Raw genomic sequence first — 11,854 nt, forward strand, 5'->3', positions numbered from 1 at the left:
TGCCCATCTGGCACAGAGGACATGCAGCTGCTATAACTAGAAAGGCCCAGACCTTCCTGGGGCACTGTTTCTTTCCATCCAGCTCAGATACCTGCCAGGTGAGGCCCCCATCCAGAAGTACTTCTGCCAATGTCACAGACCTGCCACCATAGCTCTACGGGTAGCTATTGACAGTTACCCCGCCCCCCCCCCCCAACTCTGCAATCTCTGTCCTGGGACTTTGTGATGGAATAATGAATAATGAATAATGAATAATGGAGCAAAGTCGAAATCTATAGTGGTCCAGTCCACAGATGGAGAGATGCCTTTGTGGTCTTGCCATTGCCCTTGACTGTAACTTTACTCTGACGTCACACTCACTCTTTCTAACCATTTGACATGAGGAGCCCTAGCCATGCCAGGATCTGCCATCCACACAACAAAGCTGTGGTCAGGAGGTAGAGATTTCCCATTTATCTCAGTTGCCAGCAGGAGCTCAGCCTTAGGGCCCATGTCCTCAGCTCGAGGGAATGGATGCTCGGTATGCAGTCCCAGTGAGATCAGAATAGAGTCCCTCAAAGCAGATGTGAGGCTCAGTTTCTCAGAGATGGCAACCAGCCTGGAAAAACACATTACAGATTTGTGTCCTAATCCAGCATGAGGTACTGATAACTATTCCCCTCAATTCCAGAACATTTACTTGTTTGATCTAAATCATCTCAACTTACCAGTGAGCAGCAAACTGAAGAAGGACTGGGACTGCATGTTTTTGGAAATTGTACAAGTCATCCTGGGACAGGAACAGTGGCTCATCCACAGGTGCTTCAATTGTGTGAAAGCAGTAAGTGTCTGGGTAGAGGTTAGGTACAGGCAGAAGGTACTAGGTAAAGATGGCAGGCAGGATGTGATGTTATTTGTCAGCAGCTGGTTGTGGAGGTCTGCATCAAAAGGGAGCTGGCTGTTGAACTTCAGGGATGGGTAATCGTCAGGGTAAGCATGAAAAGTCTCTAAAGCATGAGAGTGCCTTTTCTTTGGGACTCAACTCCCTTATTTTTTATTAATCCAGGAACTCGCAGACAGTATAGTGTGTCCATAAGGACAGTAGGAGACTCCCAGCTGCTAACATCAGCATTGGGGACCTCCCCTGGGTGGTAGCCCAGATACTGTGACATCAAAGACCTACAAGCCCAGATTCCAGTCTCAGTGTTGTTATGGGACCTCACCTCCTCTTTTGTGAATATGGGAAGTGGGTCTCAAGCCATCCCAAGCAGCCTACACCAAGATAGGTCAACACAACATCAAGGCCTAACAGGGGTTATCATCCTCTGAGAAGGTGCCACTGGGGCTGTGTGGCTGAAAGGAATAATTTGTAGAGCAGGCTTAAATGCAGAGACTTGAAGAGGCTCACCTGAGACTGCAGACCTGTTGGAGCTTGGAACCACAGCTCTACTCAGGAGCACCCTGGCAACCCAATAGGATCAAACAGCTTCCCAGGGCCTGTTTTACTCCTGCAAGCATGGTAAGGGTTCCAAAGGGTGAGCACAGAGCCAGCACAATGTTGTACAGGACCAAGGTCATTCCTTAGATTCTCCTGCAGGTCTTGGGTGGCCATGCACCAAGCTGCTGTGCCTCTTTTTGAAGGCCACACAGGGGATGCCACGATAGCAGGTGCAGGAACTGGCAGAGCTTTTCTTTCCGCTCTTACTGAACAGCAGATGATTTGAATTAGTTACAGCTTCTATAGATCAGCAATGGACGCTCATGGATATGCAGAAATCAGGCATTGTAAGATGAGGAGGTTTCCAATGTTGAGTAGACAAGTAGGAGACTTAGGGGCACAGCTTTGCCCCATAGTGGAGATGAGGAATGGGAGGGAAGGCTCTACAAAGATTTAAATTTTGTTCTTTTCCTTCTATTTTAATTTATTTCTTTTCCTTTGATGATATAATTTTATATTTGTCCCTTATTGTATTGCTTTTTATATGCTAATTGCAGTTATTGACCCAATGACTAGTTTCTCTGGTTGGTTGTTGTTTTCTTAAGATTTATTTTATTTATTTGAAAGACAGAGTTACAGAGAGAGGTAGAGACAGAGAGAGAGGTCTTCCATCCACTGGTTCACTCCCCAGTTGGCTGCCATGGAAGGAGCTGCGCTGATCCGAAGCCAGGAGCCAGGAGCTTCCTCCAGGTCTCCCAGGCGGGTTCAGGGACCCAAGGACCTGGGCTATCTTCCACTGCTGTCCCAGGCCATAGCAGAGAGCTGGACCAGAAGAGGAGCAGCTGGACTAGAACCGGCACCCATATGGGATGCCGGCGCTTCAGGCCATGGTAACCCGCTGTGCCACAGCGACGGCCCCGGTTGTTGTTTTTATCTACTGTCTTTTCCAGGTTTGCAGTGTGACTCTGTGGCATCCAGTCCTGGATATTCTATTACACTGATGTGGAGGCCATCTGGAGGACTCCCATTCTTAGGGTTGGACTGCACACACACACACATTCACCCTGAGCTCCAAACAACATATACCCATCTCCTCTGCCAGCAGTCATTGCCTCTCTGTTTGAATCTTCCAGCAACCTAAGGAAGATGCTTTGTGAGCTAAGCCAAAGTGACATTCACCACCAGGCTTGGCTTCACCATATTTACTAACGTTTCTTCAAGCTTGCAGATGTAGTTTAGTAGCAAATATAGTTTTCTTATATTTTTCTTTTTTCTTCATATTTCCACTCAGTTTCTACAAAATGATTAGGAATATTATTACATTTCCATTCTCATACTTTTTAAACTTTGATAAGCAAAACTGGAGAAAGATTTTGCAGATATGATCTCTTGCATTCTAATTTATTTATATGTTAGTAACTACAAAACAAACCAGCCATTTCTGTGAGATTAATTTCATGACAAGGAATATTTTGAAATGGGCAAAGGCCAATGTTAATATGAATTAGTTTGCCACTCATTCTCTTCTTACCAGAAGTAAGTCCTAATCTGGTTAGTTTCTTTGTAATGTGAAATATATCTGGTATTGAAAATGAAAAGGGACACAGACTTCTCTTTGAGTTTTATTCAGAGTTAGTTTAATATGAAGAAGTTGCAAAATAAAACTATTCTTTTCATCTCCAATACTGAATCTTTACTGTATATTAGGAATTCAAATCACTATTAGATACATGAGATGTTATTTTATATTGAAATAGTAACAAATTTATAAAGCTATCTTTGATGTACATAGCAAGCTAGAACTAGATCATTACCAAATTTTACTTCAAATAGTTCACAAAGCTGCTTACTTTATAATTCAATGGTAACTAACACCCATGTGGTTTAAAATTATGTGCATGCTTATTAAATTTATTCTTGTTGATGTTATATTCCTGTTGCTGGTTGCTAACTCAATTCTCATGGCTGTATAGGAATTGGATGAAATTTCCTTATGTGTTTTAGATGAAACAGTGCCCTACTCAGACCCCGTATTATTATTCAATGCATCAATCTGCCAGCTTCTGGGAATCTCAACTAATGATAGATCCAAGCTGAATTCTTCATTGGACAATACTTTCCACTTTAGAAAACTCCTTCAGCCAGAGTTTCACCTATCCCAAGACATGGCCTGCAGTCAATGGCTTATTGGAGAGTCCTTCGAATGGGCATTTGGCACAGGAGTTAAGACATAGCTTCTGACCACCTGCATCCCATATCAGAATTTCTGAGTTAGAGTCCTAGTTGTGTGTTCAATTCCAGATTCCTGCTAATGTGTAACACTAGAGGCAGAGGAAATTGCTGAAGTATTTGGGTCCCTATCTCGCACCCAGGAGATATGGATTGAATTTCTGGTTCCTAATTTGGTGTAGTCAAGCCCTAGCTGTTAAAATGTTTGGGAGCTGCAAGTAGAAAATCTCTGTTAGTATGTCTGAACCCTCCATGTCTTTGTCTTTCTTTAAGACACATAAAAATTAAAAACAAAATCCTAAACTTTTTGCCTCAAATTTAAAGAAATTTGAAGTATTTTTCTGGCTTCAGAGCTCAAGATGGATATTCTTTTTTTTTTTTTTTTTTTTTTTTTTGACAGGCAGAGTGGATAGTGAGAGAGAGAGAGACAGAGAGAAAGGTCTTCCTTTGTCGTTGGTTCACCCTCCAATGGCTGCCGCGGCCAGCGCTCCGCGCTGATCCGAAGCCAGGAGCCAGGTGCTTCTCCTGGTCTCCCATGGGGGTGCAGGGCCCAAGAACTTGGGCCATCCTCCACTGCCTTCCTAGGCCACAGCAGAGAGCTGGCCTGGAAGAGGGCAACTGGGACAGAATCCGGTGCCCCGACCGGGACTAGAACCCAGTGTGCCAGCGCCACAGGCGGAGGATTAGCCTATTGAGCCACGGTGCCGGCCTCAAGATGGATATTCTGAAGGCTAGGTAGTAACAACACTGTGAGTCAGCTTTCCCTTCTTTCCAGTACTACGCCTGTACTTCAGAAGTGTATTCCCAAAAGCACTCCCTAGTAAATCTTTGCATTTAATCCAACATCTATGGCCAGGAAATCCAATCTTAGAATCAAATATTACCCTAGGAAGTAGACTACAATTGCATTTTAAGATTTATTGATATCTACCTGAAAGTGGGGAGGAGGTACTGAAATATCACTCCTTGACACACACCCCCTAATGCCCACAATAACCCGTATCTACAATGGTATTGTAGAGCTAAATCTTTGTTGTTAAGCAAAGAAGACCCTATAACTGGTCATAGATGGACTGTGTGTATAGTCTTTGTCTAGCTTTAGCAGTGCAATTGTTAACTTTCATTGGTGAAAGTAAAAATATTGGATGGTGCTATGTTTTTGACAGGAAATACCCATATCAATGTAATGGTCCATCTAAGGATGAAGAACTGGGATGGTTATTGCTGAATGCCTGATTCATTAATGAGCATGAGTGATACACTGAGCATAATTAGCCACAAATTCAAGCAAAATGTTAACACTGGAAGACTTCCAGTGGTTGAAGGACCCATTACTGACTTTCAGAGAGGAGGTTTGAGGAAGCAGGCAGCAATGGTGATGGCAGTGAGAAGGGCCCAGGACCAGATGGTAGGGTCAGCATGGAGAAGGCCGAGGTAGATTCAGCCTTAGAGGTGTGGTGCCACTGGGTGTGGGAACTGGGAGGCTGCAGACAGGCCAGGAACCACCACTGCTTTTTTTTTTAAACTTTTATTTAATAAATATAAATTTTCCAAGTACAACTCTTGGATTACAGCAGTTTTTTCCCCCATAACCTCCCTCCTGCCTGCAAACCATCCCATCCTACTCCCTCTCCCATCCCATTCTTCATTAAGATTCATTTTTAATTATCTTTATATACAAAAGATCAACTTAGTATATACTAAGTAAAGATTTCAACAGTTTGCACCCACACAGACACACAAAGTATAAAGTACTGTTTGAATACTTGTTTAACTGTTGATTCGCATAGTATAACACATTAAGGACAGAGATCCTACATTGGGAGTAAGTGCACAGTGACACCTGTTGTTGTGTCTGCTAATAATAACTAATAGAATTAAAAAGGAGAGAATGTTCCAACATGGGAAGCGGGATGTATAGCAGACTCATAAAATGGCAGATGCCCTAAACAGCACTCTGGCCTCAGAATCAGCCCTTAAGGCATTCGGATCTAGCTAAAAAGCCCATGAAAGTTTCTCAGGCATGGAAAACCACTGCTCTGAGTACATCAGCTCACATGGTAACGTGGGCAGTTTTGTTTGCACCTGCTCCAGCCTCCTGACAGGCCTGAAGTCCTCTTCATGTCAAGTTCATCTCCATGACTTCTTTCACTGAGCCTGATGTCATATTCATGCTATCTCGTTGAAATGAAGTTTGCAGGAAGATTCGGAGGGGTGGGGGGTGTCTTTTTGATGCTCAGACATATTTTATACCAAGTTCTAGAGACCCTCAGAAGGTGAAGGAGTTTCTTTAGGAAGAGCACAAGAAGAGATGGTATATCCCTCTAGATGAAAGTCAGTGCCTCTGGCCCAGAAGGGAAACCCTTGTGATAACTTCTGGGTGATCCTGTGTCTTGCTCAGTTGCAGCCTCTACCTAGAGCCAGTCTGTCCAACAGTCTCAGCCCTGGACAGCCCAGGTTCACTCTGTCAGGAAAGCCAATACAGACCTGCTCGTCTACACTGGGGAGACTTCCTTGCTGCTCCCCAGGCTGTACCAGTTTTTGCTCTGTTCCCAGCCTTGGTGTGCCAGATGCCTTCCTTTGGGGATTTTGCCAATTTTTATGCCTTTGGAAGCAGCCGCGACCTGCTGTGTTTGGAAGTACCCTTCCAGTAGGCCAGACCCCATTCCATGTCCAGGCCACTTCCGCAGCTACTCATATGCTAACTGTGCAATAGCTTTGGGAGTAGCCAAGTGACTACACTGGGGCTTACTCTGGCACCCGCCAGTCAGGCAAACAGCCTCAGAGAGGTAGATAGCCTCCTGGGCACTGGTGCATTGGCTGGAGGTGTCCCTGACAGAATCATTGGGATGACTGACCAGGTCCCCACACTACAATCTGCTACAACTGGAGGCAGCAGAAGCCCAGGGTTTGCCTTTGAAGGCCTCATCAGCCTGGTCCTTGACCCTGCTGCCCAGCCCCGGCAACCTTCCACCATCTAGTTTCAGCTCAATGGCCTAGCCCCACAGCCCAGCTTTAGGATGAGTAGTGTGGACCTTGCTTCCCCCAGACAGTGCCATCTGCTGGGGCCTTTCCAGACCCAGCTGTTGAATGCAGAGTGCTCACTGGCCCAGCAGGAGAATGGCTCTTCATTTGAGCACATAGAATCAGCCAAGCTGAGGTAGAGGTCCCTAAGTCAGCCAGCCCAGATCTCCACCAATCCCTTTGTGACTAAATCCTCATCAAGCCCATTTGTCTCCAAACCTTCAACCACCAACCCATGCTTGTAGCACTGTGTCCTAGAGGCAGGAGGGATAATCTTCCTACTTTCTGCCCCCAACCTCTGAGCTCTGTTGGCTACTTACATGTGGGCCTCTCTGTGGCTCTGAGACCAGCAGGGGCCTGGCTTTGCAGGACTGGGGTCTTGGGATGGCGGAGGTGCTAGTGCTTCATTTTCGGCTAACAAATGAAAAGGCAGCCTCCCCAGCCAAGAAGTCCAGGAAGAGTGAGGCAGAGCCCAGCCTAGAAGAGCAATGATGGTATTACTTTTCTTCAAATGGTTAATTATGATGCAACCTTTCTCTTCTGCCTGCTTGCCTGTAGGTAGAAGAAGTTATGGGCACAGACTGACCAGCCTTCCTCCATGCCCATCTTCCCAGTACTTTGCAGTGGGGACAGTAGAGTAAAGATGAGGCATAGCACTGATGAGGGACAGTGACCAGGCAGCCCTATGGCGCAGAAGACTCACGCAGCTGAGTGCCCCTGGCTCATGGCTCAGCCCGCACCTGATTTTCTCTGCCTCCATTGTTTCACTTCCCCAGTGCCCCCCAATCCTGGCACCCAGGATAACTAGTTTCACCTGCTCCTCACAAGTACTTTAGAGCCATTTGTGTCAGGTTTGGATACCAGTGTTATATATATATATATATATATATATATATATATATATATATATAGAGAGAGAGAGAGAGAGAGAGAGAGAGAGAGAATTTTCTAATATAGCTTAATATATAAAGATATATACTCATTCACCCACATACACACACAGACCCCTGCTATTCTCTCTCTCCTGCAAAATTCTTTCACATGGATGTGGGGAAAAAAAAAAAACCCTGTCTATGCCTCCACCATCCAAGTTGGAGCTCAAGAAACAGGAAGGAAGGCAGCCCTGTGTCCCAATCACCCACTAGCCTGGGCTTTTCTGGGGAAAGGCTCTGTGCTGGCAGCATATCTTACAAAGCATCTCATGTAGACAGGTTAAGGGTTAACAGAAAGCATGGCAATGCTTCAGAGAAATTTGAATCAGCACCCTCTGCAGATTTCCTATGCCAGCGTAAGGGCGCTGACAGGAAATAAGAGAGATCTTGGGGTTTGTGGTGAAAATATATGAGTAGATGCAGTTGAGAAACTTGAACTAATTGATTCTACTGAACACACTGAGCCTGCAAATGTAGGCAGTTCATCTTTGTGTTTGTAAGGTAATATATGAGTCAAGAACATATGTGAAACTGAATCAAATGAAGGGAAGTGACAGTAAGAAAAATCAGATAAAACATAGTTTATAGATATGGGAGCACTTTCCTTTGACATGGGATTTAAAAGTCTAGAAGGACTCCAAGAGACATGTCAACATACTTCTTGGATGACTGTTGATAAAAGCTATGGTCTGTGTTAGGTGAACTATTTAATTCCAGAATTATCATGATAATCAAGCAGAGATATGAATATGATTATACTACATAAGGTCAGAACTGACATGAGAAAATGGGGAGTTCTCTATTTACTAACTTACTAGCAATGCTCTGATCAAAAGGCACTAGTGTTGTAAGCATTTATCCTAGTGGTTGTTAATATACTGGTTAAGATGCTGACATTTCATATAGAAGTGTCTAGGTTCAATTCCTGTTTCCAACTCCTGACCCCAGGTTTCTGCTAATACAGTGACCCTTAAAAGCATTTGTGATGGCTAAGAAATTGGGTTCCTAACACTCATGAGAGAGACCTGGATTAATTTCCTAGCTCTCAACTATGGCCCCACCCAATTCCAGTAATCTCAGACGTTTAAGGAATGAACCAGAGAATGTGAGATCAATTGCTGTACCTATATATCTATCTATGTGTCTATCTATTTATCTATATTGCTTATCAAACAAACGAATAATTTTTAAATTCAATGGTAACTTTTCTCTTTAGACTATGGATTATGATAGAAAAAACTATAGAGAACTTGACAAGCAATGGCAGTAGTAAGATTTCAGTTGGAGCCAGGTAGTGTTGAAAAGGCAAAAGCAAGATAAACACAACTATTTCAATGTGATAAGATTTAAGTGATTGTCAGATGTATCCCAGTGAGTAGCAAACGGTGATGTGATTAATAGAACAAGGTATTTCTAGAGACAAGGTAGATAGGGAGCAAAGATTATATTGCTTAATTTATTTAATTATGATACCCCAAGGATGGATTATTATAGGGAGTAGAACATTTTATCCATAATTCTTTTTCATCTTACTTCTATTTTTGTGAAATTGAGACAGTTTTCATGTCAGAACCAATTGATTAAAGGAATATGTTCCCATGTAGAAGGATTCTAATAATGTCATAGCAAGTGCATTCAGTATTAATCACTCCAGTCCTTACCCAAAGGGACTAGGAACATTTACTGTTTCCTGTCATGGAGAAATGACAGGATGAAGCTTTACTGTCATGGAGGAGTGACTGGCTTTTTCTTGATTTGCTTAATGCAGGGCTATAATTGATACTGATAACTACAAACCTTGTTGTTGTGGATCAAGTGGGAACCAAATAATAAATTGAGTACCAACACAAATTTTGGGTTTATTTAGGGGCCCAAAAGAAGAAAGATTAGAAGATTAAAGACAAAAATATCTCAGGTAGAGCAATGTGGATTGATCTATGGAACTGAGCAAAATATCTGAAGAATTTTGATCATGTATTGATGCTGCCTGGAGAGCAATAAGCACTAAATAATGAGCAAAGTGATATGATCAGGTAATGTCATTAAACTTCTGTCAACAGCAAACTTAATACTGGCACAAAGGGATCATGGAGGGAATAGGACTAGAAACTCATCATGATGCCCAAGGTTTGGGCTCAAATCAAGTCTTTAGTTATTGTTGTTGTTGATTGTCTATCTTTCTAACAATACAGACTAATATGGGACCAACATCAGAGAAAATAGCTACATGGTCAAGTTTATCAAGACAAGTTTTGTTGTTGTTGTTTTTATCTAGAAAAAGGCAGTGATTCATTTTGACTGGAATTGATGTATATTTCAAGTATGGTATCACCTTCCATTCCCTAATTGCCCTAACCAGCAATACTATTCTCACAGTAATGGAGAGTTTTTCCTCTCTACAAAGTATGTGTGGCAACAGTTGTCTGACCATAAAATTTACATTCAAAATAGGAGGTGTGTGTGGCCAGTGTTGTGGTGGAGTGGTTTATTTTATTTTATTTTATTTTATTTTTAATTTTTGACAGGCAGAGTGGACAGTGAGAGAGAGACAGAGAGAAAGGCCTTCCTTTTGCCGTTGGTTCACCCTCCAATGGCTGCCGAGGCCATTAGCGCACCACGCGAATCTAATGGCAGGAGCCAGGTGCTTCTCCTGGTCTCCCATGGGGTGCAGGGCCCAAGCACTTGGGCCATCCTCCACTGCACTCCTGGGCCATAGCAGAGAGCTGACCTGGAAGAGGGGCAACTGGGACAGAATGGCGCCCCGACCGGGACTAGAACCCGGTGTGCCGGTGCCTCTAGGCGGAGGATTAGCCTGTTGAGCCATGGTGCCTGCCGGTGGAGTGGTTTAAGCACCACTTGAAAACCATCTCATATCAGAAGGCCGGTTCAAGTCACATCTGCTCCACTTCCTATCCAGCTCTCTGCTAATGTGCCTACAAAAGCCACAGGTGATGGCCCTGGTACTTGGGCACCCATTACCCATGTGGGAGACCTGGATGAAGTTCGAGGCTCGTAGCTTCAGCCTGACCTAACTCCAGTTATTGCAATCATATACAGAGTGAATCCATGAAAGGAATATGTCATTCTCTCTATTCCTGTCACTTTGCGTCACTCATCTTTCAAACAAACTTCTTAACATTTTTGTAAAGAAAATATTTATTTTGAAAGTCAAAGTTATGGTAGGGGTGGGGAAGGTAGAGAAAAAGAGAGAGAGAGAGGAGATCTTCCAATTGCTTGTTCACTCCCTAGATGACCACAATGGTCAGGGTTGGGCCAGGCTGAAGCCAGGAACGAGGAGCCTCATCTAGGTCTCCCATGTGGATGGCAGGGGCCCAAACACTTGGCTGTCTTCTGCTGCTTTTCTCAGGCTATTATGCCACAGTGTCAACTCACAAATAAATAAATTTTTAACAAAAGGTGTTCCAGCAAACACATGACCACTTGACCCTAGAATACACGGATTTATCACTGTGCCATTCAAAATTTGGTATCTGGATAAGTGATGGAACGGACTTTTGAAGGCACAGTTTGGTTAGCAGCTAATGAATAACTCCTTACTGGAAATAAGTAATACACATGTATGTAATAAATATGGAAATGAGATTTATTACGTGTGACTTCATTTTTCACTTTTGGTAATTCCTCATAGTTAAGGTGGTAGAATTTCTAATATTCTATACTTGCAAATTTCAGCTCTGTAGCACTAGAAATACTAATTTCGAATGAGAGCATGCTTCCAATAGGGCATTATTACAGAACTTTAGCTAATGGCTATAATCCACCTACTTTAAGTTTTTCATGCCAACAGACACCAACATTCAAGGGAATACCACTATAATATCTGAGTAATTGACATTTCTATCAATAAGAGGTGAAATTGCTGCCACCTTTTAGGTAAGTGAATGATATTTTCGATGCTTAGTGATTCATGATCCACTTGCACATGCCCTGTTCAATGGTTTTATAGATAAGAGCAACACTCAAGTCCTGATAAGTGTACAATTCAACCTACCAAGCAAACTGTACAGAACAGGCCAAGGGCTAAGTATGAAGAGAATTATGAGTATCAGTTTTTATCCTGGGAATAAAGTATAGCTGTATTTTTTTTCTCTTTTAAACTTTCTAAGAGAAAAATCTTCATTCAGAATCCTGAAGCAGTTGTTCACCGAGACAGACTTAAAGTGTAGTATACACCATACCACTGGGCCTAAATCCGCCTTTTTGGTCCACACACCCAATTCCCATGTACTGG

General features: G+C 43.2%; 1 pseudogene; it reads left to right on the plus strand.

The window, feature by feature from the left end:
- Positions 1-394: 394 nt before the first annotated feature.
- Positions 395-6,915, plus strand: LOC133758688 (arf-GAP domain and FG repeat-containing protein 2-like; annotated as a pseudogene).
- The last annotated feature ends 4,939 nt before the right edge of the window (positions 6,916-11,854 follow it).

Source organism: Lepus europaeus, chromosome 4 (genome assembly GCF_033115175.1).
Source record: "Lepus europaeus isolate LE1 chromosome 4, mLepTim1.pri, whole genome shotgun sequence".
Taxonomy (NCBI): domain Eukaryota; kingdom Metazoa; phylum Chordata; class Mammalia; order Lagomorpha; family Leporidae; genus Lepus; species Lepus europaeus.